The sequence below is a fragment of the Panthera leo genome, chromosome B1, assembly GCF_018350215.1.
Source record: "Panthera leo isolate Ple1 chromosome B1, P.leo_Ple1_pat1.1, whole genome shotgun sequence".
NCBI lineage: Eukaryota > Metazoa > Chordata > Mammalia > Carnivora > Felidae > Panthera > Panthera leo.
The window spans coordinates 90,829,459-90,841,862 of NC_056682.1; the positions used below are offsets into that span (position 1 = coordinate 90,829,459).

Consider the following 12,404-nt stretch of genomic DNA (forward strand, 5'->3'; position numbering starts at 1 on the left):
TGTTGTCTCAGATTGCACAAACCCATCCTTTTTTATGGGTGAATAATATCCCATTATATATATAATATTATATATATATTACCTTTTCCATGTTCATTTGTCTATTGATGAACACCTAGGTTGTCTCTCTATCTTGGTTATTATAAATAATGTTTCAATAAACATAAAGGTGCATATATCTTTTTAAATTCATGTTTTCATTTTGTTTGGGAAAATGCCCAGTAGTATAATTTTTGGATCATATGGTATTTCTATTCTAATTTTTTGAGGAACTCCATACTATTTTCCACAGTGTTTATTTGTAGTAATTTACATTACCACCAATAGTGCAGTGTTCCTTTTTCCCCACCTCCTCATCAACACTTGTTTCTTGTCATTTTGATTTTAGCCGTTCTATCTGGTGTAAAATGATATCGCTTGTGGTTTTTATTTTCATTTCCCTGATAATTAGTGATGTTGAGCATCTTTTCATGTGTCTATTGGCTATCTGTATGTCTTCTTTGGAAAATGCATATTCAGGTCCCTTGTCTACTTTTTAATCAGATTGTTGTTTTGTTTTGTTTTGTTTCTGAGTTGTATAAGTTATTTATATATTTTGTTTTTTTTTAATTTTTTTTTTAATGTTTATTTTTGAGACAGAGAGAGACAGAGCATGAGCAGGGGAGGGTCAGAGAGAGAGGGAGACACAGAATCTGAAACGGGCTCCAGGCTCTGAGCTGTCAGCACAGAGCCCGAAGCGGGGCTCGAACTCACGGACCGTGAGATCATGACCTGAGCTGAAGTCGGCCACTTAACCAACTGAGCCACCCAGGCGCCCCTATATTTTGGACATTAATCCTTATTGAATATTTCATTTGTAAGTATCTTCTCCCATTCAGTATGAGGTCTTTTTGGTTTCGTTTGCTGTGCAAAATCTTTTTATTTTGATGTAGAAATAAATCACAAGAAGAACTGGAAACAAATACAAACACGTATAGACTAAAAAACATGATACTGAACAACTAATGGGTCAATGAAGCAATCAAAAAAGAAATAAAAGGTGTGTCTGGGTGACTGGATTGGTTGAACATTGGACTTGAGCTCAAGTCATGATCTTGCAGCAGGGATGCTGTCAGGGCAAGGCCCACTTCTGATCCTTTGCCCCTCTCTGTTTCCCCCTCCCGTGCTAGTGATGGCTTTCTCTCTCTTTCTCTCAAAGATAAATAAACATTAAAAAAAGAAATAAAAAAAATACATGGGGACAAATAAAAAGGAAAACACAATGTTTCAAAACCTTTGGGACACAGTGAAAGAAGTTCTAAGAGGGAAATATATAGTGATACAGGCCTAAATCAAGAAGTAAGAAAAAGCTCAAATAAGCAATTTAATCTTAAACCTAAAGGAAAAAGAACAAACAAAACCCAAAGTAAGAAAAAGGAAATAATAAAGATTAGAGCAGAAATAAATGACATATAGGCTAAAAAATAAAATAAAATAAAATAAAATAAAATAAAATAAAATAAAATAAAATTAAGAAAATCAATGAAACCAAATACTGGTCTTTTGAAAAGAAACAAAATTAACAAACCCTTAGCCCAACTCATAAGAAAAACAAAACAAAACAAAAGGGAAAGGACCCAAATAAATAAAATCAAAAACAGGAAAAATAAAAACTGAAACCACAGAAATATAAAGGATTATAAGAAAAGGCTATGAAAAATTATATGTCAACAAACTGGACAACCTAGAAGAAATAGCTAAATTTCTAGAAACATACAATCTTCCAAAACTGAACCAGGAAGAAATAAAAAAATCAGAACAGACTGATTATAAGTAATGAAATTGAATCAGTAATCAAAAAATACACCAAAAAAATACAAGTCCAGGTCCAGATGGATTCAGAGGGGAATTCTACTGGACATTTAAAGAAAAGTTAATATCTATTCTCAAACTATTTCAAGAAAAATAAGAGGAAGTAAAGGTTCCAAATACATTCTACAAGGCCAGCATTGCCTTGACACTGAAACCAAAGACAGAATCAAAAACAGACTACAGACAGTAACCTTGATGAGCATAGATGCAAAAATCCTCAACAAAAGATTAGCAAACTGTATAGAACAATACATTAAAAAGATCATTCACGACAGTCAGGTGGGACTTATTCCAGGGATGCAAGGAAGGTTCAAAATTTGCAAATCAATCAACATTGTACACCACATCAACAAAACAAAGGATAAAAATCATATGATCATTTCAATAGATGCAGAGAAAGCATTTGAAAAGATTCAATATTCATTCATGATAAAAAAAAAAAAAACAAAAAAACCTCGGGGCACCTGGGTGGCTCAGTCGGTTAAGTGTCTGACTTCGGCTCAAGTCATGATCTCATTGTTTGTGAGTTTGAGCCCTGCGTGGGGCTCTATGCTGACAGCTTGGAGACTGGAGCCTGCTTTGGACTGTGTGTCTCCCTCTCACTCTGCCCCTCCCCCACTCATGTTCTGTCTCTCTCTGTCTCAAAAATAAATTTAAAAAATTAAAAAAATATATATAAAAAATAACTTTCAACAAAGTGGGGTTAGACGGAACATGCCTCAACTCAATAAAAGCTATTAGTGAAAAAACCTTCAGGTAACATCATACTCATGGGGAAATACTGACAGCTTTCTCTCTAAGATAAGGAATGACAAAAGGATCGCCACTCTCACCACTTTATTCAACATGGTACTGGAAGTCCTACCCACAGCAATCAGACTATATAAATGAATAAATAAAAGCATCCATATTGGTAAAGAAGAAGTTAAACTGTCACTATTTGCCAATGACATGATACTGTATACATAAAGAGTCCTAGACTCCACCAAAAGATTACTAGTAGTAATAAATGAATACAGTAAAGTGTCAGGATTCAAAATTAATATCCAGAAATCTGTAGTGCTTCTAAAGACTAATAATGAAGTAGCAGAAAGAGAAATTAAAAAAAAAAAAGAGAAGAAAACATTTACAATTGCACCAAAAATGATAAAACACCTAGGAGTAAACGTAAACAAAGAGGTGAAAGACCTATACTCTGAAAACTGTAAAACACTGATAAAAGAAACTGAAGATGGCACACAAAATATGGAAAGATATTCCATGCTCATGGATTGAAAGAATTCATATTGTTAAAATGTCCATATGACCCAAAGCAAACTACATATTGAATGAAATCCCCACCAAAATAACAACTGTATTAAAAAAGTCATATTGTCTTAGAGAGAGAGAGAGAGAGAGAACACAAGTGGGGAAAAGCAGAGAGAAAGGAAGAGAGAGAATCCCAAGCAAGCTCTGTGCTGTCAGTGCAGAGCTGAATGTAGGGCTCGATCTCATGAACCGTTGAGATCACGAGCCAAAATCAAGAATTGGATGCTTAACCGACAGATCCAACCAAGTGCCCCTCAACAGCATTTTTCACAGGACTAAAGCAAATAATCCTAAAATTTGTATGGAACCATAAAAGACCTCAAATAGCCAAAGCAATCTTGAGTAAGAACAAAGCTGGAAGTATCACAATACCAGAATCCACAATACACTACAAATCTGTAGTAATCAGTGTAGTGGCACAAAAATAGACACATAGATCAATGGAACAGAATAGAGACGCCACAGATAAACTCAGGATTATATTGTCATTTAATTTACAACAAAAGAGGCAAGCATATACAATGGGGAAAAGACAGTCTCTTCAAAAACTGGTGCTGGAAAACTGGACAGCTACCTGTAAACAAATGAAACTGGACCACTTTCTAACCCCATACACAAAAACAAACTTAACATGGATTAAAGATCTAAATGTGAGAACTGAGACTGTAAAAATTCTAGAAGAGAGTACAGACTGTAATTTCTTTGACATAAGCCATAGCAACATTTTTCTCAATATGTCTCCTGAGGCAAAGGAAACAAAAGCAAAAATAAACTACAGGACAAGAAGTATGTTCTCACCCTAATATCTTCATTACTTCCTTCTCCTAACCCAATCCATCCTACATATGGTCAACAAAATTATTCTTTTAAAGCAGACCCAGATCTTATTATCCAGCTCAGAAAGTCCACAGAAGCTTACAAATGTTTGGATTCCTCTTTATGACATTAACTCTTTATAATCTATTAACTCTTTCTCAAGCATTGTCTACACCATCTCATTTATCAAAGACTCCAGTCACACAGGGATAATTGTAAGACCTGCTTTGTTTTGTTTTGTTTTGTTTTTCCCATTCTTCAGCTGCTCAAGTTCAAATGTATCTTATTCTTTATAACTTTATTTTTCTATCCTGAAGCAATCTTGCTTTCTTCAATTTTCTCAGAGCACTTATATTTACCTTTCTTAGAACAAATCTGTTACACTAAATTTATTGAGTTTGTTTTGCCTCGTGTTTTGAAAGCGTTTTAGAGCAAATATCATACACATATATCTTTGGAACTTCAATGTCTAACATCATGCTTTTCTTTTTTTTTCAATTTTTTTTTAAGTTTATTTATTTTTGAAACAGAGAGAGACAGAGCATGAACGGGGGAGAGTCAGAGAGAGAGGGAGGCACAGAATCTGAAGCAGGCTCCAGGCTCTGAGCTGTCAGCACAGAGCCCGACGTGGGCTCAAACTCAGGGACCGTGAGATCATGACCTGAGGCCAAGTCGGTCGCTTAACCGACTGATCCACCCAGGCGCCCCATATCATGTTTTTCTTAATTAATGTTTGTTGAGTTGAATATAAAAATTTATTTTATTATAACAATGAATCTATTAATTCTGTGCATTTCCAGCCATAAATATACATTTTGTGAGATTATGTATTAAAAACTTGCTTATTGCTATTTTTGTAATATAGTTTGTTTGTAGGCTAAAAGTAAGTACCCTCAGGATAAAAGATTGCCAATTCTAAGTGTGTAATATAATACATGAAGTGATATAAAGGTTTTAAATGCTTAAAATCTAATACTTTAATAAACAGACTACCATATTTGTTCTAAGCAAAATATATTTGGTGATTTTTTTCTCAGTTGTTTTAAAAATAGGAGCCAGGGGTGCCTGGGCGGCTCAGTCAGTTAAGCATCTGACTCTTGGTTTTGTCTCAGGTCATGATTTCACCGTTTGTGGGTCCGAGCCCCGCATAGGGCTCTGTGCTGACATTGCAGAACCTACTTGGGAATCTCTCTCTCCTTCCCTCCCCTGCTTACTCTAGCTCTCAAAAACAAATAAATAATCTTAAAAAAATTAGGAGCCAAATATCAGGGTTTTTTTATTTTTTATTTTTTTATCTCACTATTTTATTCTCTACTTTTTCTGGGTGTCGAGATGTCTATCTGCTTGCTTATTACAATTCACCACATCACTAACTTGCCCTATCTAATACACAGTCTGCATATGGTGATGATATTTATGGGAAATGCACTGAAAGAAATTGTGACTTGCCCTCCCACCCTTATGCTACAGAGCCCTTCAAATAACATGATAGCCAGAGCTGAAGAACAATACACCAGATGCTCACCCTCAGAAATCAACAAAGGAAAGAAAGCTTCTAAAATACGATCAGCAATATAATCTCAATTTACATTCAAAATAATCATTATGATAATTAATAATCCCCATTAAAATAAAATGGTACAGATAGAGACACAACAGGCAATTTCTCATTTTAGATGGAAATCTATGCATTTTGCAGTCCTAGCGCTTGGGTCAGAAATGTGATAGCTGCAATGTAGTATAAAAGCCACAGGAAAGAGAATAGGACCGAAATCTACAGATAGAATGAAACTCTAATGTAGATGTTAGGAGAAAGTAGAAAATGAAATACCATGATCCAAAGCACACATTTTTAAGCACAATATGGAATACATTATGCAGGGTAATCAATAGGTAGTGGGATATCACTTTGTGCATTGTGTCATTAGTTAATTCACTCAACAAACTTTTGTGTGCTTCTAAATTCTGGGCACCATGTTAGATGTTAAAGTAGCAAATGCAAAGGAGAAATGTCTTAGACTCTTTGAACCTCACAGTGTAATGTAAAAAACATGGAAATCAATTTAATAAAATAAACATAACACATTTGGGGAAAAGTAAGAGTATTGAATATCTTTGCCTACAAGTTAGAAAAAAAGAGTGCAAGTCTTCAAGAAATACGACACATTTTACTTGACTCATGAATGATGGAATGAGCTTGCTAAGTGAAGGAGTGGGTACTTCAGACAAAGCCAACTGAAAATTCTCAAAGTCATCACAGGTTTGAATGAGAAATAATTGTTAATAGTGATTATGAAGAATAGATGAATATATTATAATTAAGATTCCCACATTGAGAACAAGTTTCTCAATGAAGATTACAGCAAGTTTTTTTCTTTTTTGTTAAAAAAATATACATACATATGCATGTGTTCACATGTATGCACATATCAGCTATCCCATCATTTGGGCATATATGCATTTATAAGCATGCCACAATTTATGTTATAGGTCATTATAAAATCAGTTATTTCTGAATCTCAGCCACTTTCAAAATGAAAATTATATGATTCTCAGACTCTTCATACATGTTTTTAGGTATCAGAATTTAAAGAGATTTAACCATTTATTAATGCAAGGCATCAAATTTTCTCATCTTTTCTAAAATGTCTTTGCCTCACAGTTAGCCAGTTATCATGGGCTCTAACAACTCCAATAATGCATGACCTTCTGAGACACTTTTAATAATTCCCTTATAAATAAATAAATAAATAAATAAATAAATAAATAAATAAATAAACAAACAAACCTGTTGGGACAGTCTCATGCTTGTGCAGTAGTTGCCCTCTTCACTGGCAGAAGAATGCACCTGGGGCCCGGACCACTTCCTTATCAAGAGCTAAGGACCCCACAGCGTGTACTGGGCTTATCACCTTGGGTGACAATATCTTTCCCTGTTTTAGGCCAAATGAGTGTTTTCTCCCCTTTACCTAAAGCAGCTAACATATAGCACCTCACCAGCTCCACACTGCTCGGTCTGTCCTCGGCAGGGAGGGGACAGGGTTCTTTCCATTGTGCCCTAAGAGGAATGCAAATTGTTCTGTAATTGTTACTGTAAGGAACCCACTGGCCTTGAGGGAATGACACCCCTAATGAAGCCGATCTTGCTCTCTTTTCTGTGTAAGTAAAGCATTGTTCCTTCTAGTGCTTTACGACTGCAGGTATTTTTCTTGGCAACTCTAATACCAAGATACCGTGGGCAGAGCATTTAGAGTCCTCCCTGGGATGGGTAACTGGTGCCTGGGGTTCTGCTCCTTTGAGATTGATAACTGGTACATGGTATTCTGCTAAAAATGGGGAAAGAAAGTTTTGTTATAATTACTATTACAACTGTTAGCCAACTACTTCTTTTAAGTCAAACTGTCTTCAATAAATTCCATTCTGTCACTCATAATTATGCTCCCTCTTGATCTCCACAACAATCAACTCCAGTCCCACTTTGAACATACAGAAGTAACCTAATCCCTTTTGTACACAAAAGCCCTTTAAACATATGCTTTGCACTCACCCCGTCTTCACGCCTAGCAAGAGTGAAGTTGTATATTGAAATACATGATATCAAAACCATTCGCCTAGATGGTCTTTGACAAGTTATGTATTCTCTCTTTTCTTCATTCTTACTTGTCAAATGGGAGTAATAATACCTACATCACAGAATTTGTATGATGACTGAATGAACTAAAATGTAAAATGCTTAGCAAATTGCCTGGCCTGTATAGTATGTGCTCAGAGAGCATTGGCTCTTATATTAAGAGACGAAAATCTTTTTTATTATGTATTGTTTTTCAGACATTATTCTAAGAATTATTGGGTCTTATTAACTCTTCAAAAATGGAAAAACACTGAACATCTATTTATTCTTTATTAAAATTGTTACTAAAACCAGGATATTCCAGTAGAGTCCAACTGACTAGAAGCTCTACTCTAAGACCCACTTCCCTTTAATAATGAGGATAGACTCAAGTTCTTATTCTCTATAGAGGGAAAGGCAAAGCTAGGCCAGGGAACTAGAGGGACACTTTTTAAGGATCCACAAGTCAGTGGGCAGATTCCTTGTTCTTTAGTTTGCCTTGTTCAGTCTAATCTATCCATAGAGTGCCCCCAAAATAGTCACAAATCAGTTGCAAGTTTTCCTTGAAAAACAATGTCTTTTTTTTTTTACTATTGTAAAATAGTAAAGTATGTACATAATAATAGTGTAAGTAGGTACATTATAATCTGTTCTTCAATGGGGTCATAAGAAATGTAAACTGAGGGGCGCCTGGTGGCTTAGTTGGTTAAGTGCCTGACTTCAGCTCAGGTCATGATCTCACGGTTTGTGGGTTCGAGCCCCACGTTGGGTTCTGTGCTGACAGCTCAGAGCCTGGAAACCACTTCAGATTCTGTGTCTCCCTCTCTCTCTGCACCTCCCCAACTCATACTCGGTCTTTCTCTCTCTCAAAAATAAATATTAAAAAAAAAAAGAAATGTAAACTGAATAAATGATATTTAAGAAACAGTCCAGTTCAAAATAATTTGACTCTAAAATTCAGTTTAGCATCATAGTTTCAAAGACCAAAAGAAGTTTCCAAATCTTATTCCCAGGTACTTCAGCTATTATTGATGGGTTGGGGATTCTTATTCTGATTTATTTTGTTTAACATGTTTTGGGAACTTTGCTATCCTGTGTCATTTCCTTTTCAATTGCAGCAAAGTTATTTAAAGAGAATTTCTATCAGCCACCTTGTTAGAAATAACACAGATTAATGCTTAGCTTTTATTATTATTATTATTATTATTATTAATATAATTATTATTGCTGTCAATATTAACTACTGAATTACATGACCTTACTAATGATTAGAATAGATCTAGTACAAAATATGCTATATTTGCAGCACAACTTATACTTATCTAGTTAAAGTATTTAAAATGTCTCTCAGCTACTTACTCTTGGTTCTATGTGCTTGCTGATCATTAATGCTAGGCAGGACTAGGAGGATGCAAATTGCATTTCCAAGACTTTGTCACCAAATGGTTTTCATATGAAAGGAACACATTATTGAAAAGGAACAAACTATTTATAGAAACAAAAAAGATTAATAATCTCAAAGCATTAAGTGAAAGGAAAGATATCACAGTCAAAGGTTATATATACTGCAAGATTCCATTTTCCAAGACAAAACAATGGAGATAAAGAACAGATTAGTGATTTCTAAGGTCTTGGGGCAAGAATAAAGTTGAACTTCAAAGGAGCAGCACAAAGGATTTTAGATGCAAAGTAAATGACCTCTAGAATGAATGTGAATTTTGTTAAATGAAGTTGTTCTAGAGGAGCAGAATTTTAAAGATGAGTTTTCTGAGTTGGTTCTGGGTTTTCTGGAATTGTCTATTATGCATTGACTTGTCATATTACTATATTGTATACCTGAAATTAATGTAACATTTTATATCAACTATACTTCAATTCAAAATTATAATTTGAAAAAAAATTATATTGTTAATCTTTCTCCCAGCCTTCTCCAAAAAGACTTATGGTCTTTTGCTAGTGTTACCTGTGCATTGTAACAAAGAAAATAATCAAAACTTTCAAGGACTATTGGGCAATGGCTGTGAACTGACAGTGATTCCAAGAGACCCAAGCTATAATGTGATCTCCAGGCAGAGTAGAGGCTTGTGGATGTCAAGTGAACAGTGAATGTTTAGCTCAAGTCCATCTCATAATGTGTCCAGTGGATTCCTGAACCCATCCTATAGATATTTCCCAAGTTCCAGAATGCATAATTGGAATAGAAATTCATTGCTTCCCTTACTTGTGGGGTGAGGGCTGTTATGATGGGAGAAGCCAAGTGGAAGACATTAGTATTGTCTCTACCTAGGAAAATACTAAGCCAATAGCAATACCACATCTCTGGAAAATTGGCAGAGATTAGTGTCACTATGAAGGACTTGAAAGATGAAGTGGTGGTGATTCCCACCACATCACCATTCAACACTCCTATCCGGCCTTTGGGAAGACTGATGGATTTTGGAGAATGACAGTGGATTATCATAAGCCTAAGCAGGTGGTGGTTCTAATCATAGCTACTATGCCAGATGTTGTCTCATTGTTTTGGTAAATTAATTCATCCCCTAATAACTGGTATGCAGCTATTGATTTGGCAAATGCCTTTTTATCCATTCCTGTCCATAAGGCCCACCAAAAGCAGTTTATTTTCAGCTGCAAGGCCAGAAAATATACTTTCCCTATCCTACCTCAGGAATATATCAATTCTCCAGGCCTATGTTGTAATTTAGTTCACAAAGATCTCTGTTGACTTTTTCCTTCCAAAAGATATTCACACTGGTCCATTCCATTGATGAAATGATGCTGATTAGACCAAGTGAGTAAAAGTAGCAACTGCTGGACACTTACTGGTTAAACATTTGCATGCCAGAAGGTTGGGAATTAATCTGATTACACTTCAGGGACCTTCTACGTTAGTAAAACTTCTAGAGGTCCAGTGGTATGGAACACGTCAAGATATTCTTCTAAGGAAAAGTTGTTGCATTGGCCCCTCCTATAAACAAGAAAGAAGCACAATGCCTAATGGGTCTATTGTGATTTTGAAGGCAACATATTCCTCATTTAGGTGTGTTACTCAGGCCCACTTACCAAGTGATCCAAAAAGCATTAGTTTTGAAAGGACCCCCAATTAATTGAAGGCTCTAAAGTAGATTCAGGCTGCTGTGCAAATTGCTTTAGCACTTGGGCTGTATGATCCAGCAGATCCATTAAGTTCTTTAAGTGTTACTGATGGATAAGGATCTATCTACAGTCATTTGACAGAGAAGAAGAAGATGCAAATGGTTCTGCATGATATGCAAATACCACTCATGATATGCAAATACCACACATGAATGGCTGCAGCACTACAACCCCTTTATGGGACATCCTGGAAAAACTGGTGATGGAAAATACTTCTAGTGGGCAGAACTTCAGGCAGTGAACCTGGTTCTGCTCTCCTGCTAGGAAGAAATGGCCAGCCACACAATTATGCTGGTTAATGGGCTGTGGCCAATAACTTGCTTGGGTGGTCAGGGACTTGGAAGGAACATGATTGGAAAATTGATGGAAATAAGATTGGGAAAAGAGATAAGTGGATAGACCTCTCTGCATGAGCAAGAAATGTGGAGATATTAGTGTCCCATGTGAATGCTCACCAAAAAATAACCTTAACAGAGGAAGATTTTAATAATCAAGTGTATAGGATAACCTGTTCTATAGATATCAGTCAGCTTCTTTCCGTAGCTCATGAACAAAAATGCCCATGGTCACAGGAATAAAGGTTACGCATGGGCTCAGAAAGACATTCTACTCACTAAGGCCAACTTTGTTGTAACCACCACTAACTGCTCAATCTGCATAGCAGAAAACAACAAAGTCCCCACCTGGCACAATTTTCTGTTATGATCAGCCAGCTACTTGGTGGCAAGTTGATTACACTGGAGTGCTTCTATCATCAAAGGGGCAGTTTTTGTCTTTATTGGAATGAACACACTGGATATAGATTTGTCTTCCCTGCGTGCAATGCTTCTGCCCAAATTATTACCTTAGATTTATAGAATGCCTTATCCACTGCCTTTGCTTCTGATCAAGGAACTCATTTCTCAGCAAAAGAAATGTGGCAATGGGCTCATGGTCATGGAATTCACTGGTCTTACCATCTCCCCGTCATCTCCCACCATCAGGTAGCTGGCTTGATAGAACAGTGGAATGGGCTTCTGAAGATTAAGTTATAGCATCAGCTAAGGGGAAATACCTTGCAGGACTGGACAGGGTTCTCTAGAAGACCATATGTGCTCTGAATCAGTGCCCAGTACATAGTGCTGTTTCTCTCCTAGATAGGATTTATGGGTCCAGGAATCAAGGGATGGGAATGAAAGTGGTACCACTAATTATTACTCCTAGAGGCCTACGAACAAAACCTGTTTCCTGTTCCCATGAATTTATGCCCTGCTGGCCTGGAGTCTTAGTTTTAGAGGAAGGAATGCTTCTACCAGGAAATACAAAAGGGCTTCTATTAAACTGGACGTTAAGACTGTCCCCTCCCAGACACTTTGAACTCCTCATGCTTTTCTTTTTTCCTTTTTTCCCCTTTTAGTATGAGAGCGTCTCTCCTATACCTGTCACATCATCATATGTAGGGAGGAAATAACATGTTTGATTTCACAGGTTCACAGCTAGAGATCCATTGGCCTCAGAATGAATACTACCGTGAATCTCACCCATATTCAAGTTAGTTGATATTTAGATGAGATTTCAGACTTCAGACTTTTGAGTTGATGCTGAAATGAGAGAAGATTTTGGTGCTTTTAGGAAGGAATGGAATTCATTTTTGCATGTGAGAAGATATGGATTTTGAAAGGCA

General features: G+C 36.2%; 1 pseudogene; it reads left to right on the top strand.

Annotated features, from left to right (window-relative positions):
* Nucleotides 1–12,137, top strand: part of LOC122218430 — a 127,412-nt pseudogene extending 115,275 nt beyond the window's left edge.
* The last annotated feature ends 267 nt before the right edge of the window (nt 12,138–12,404 follow it).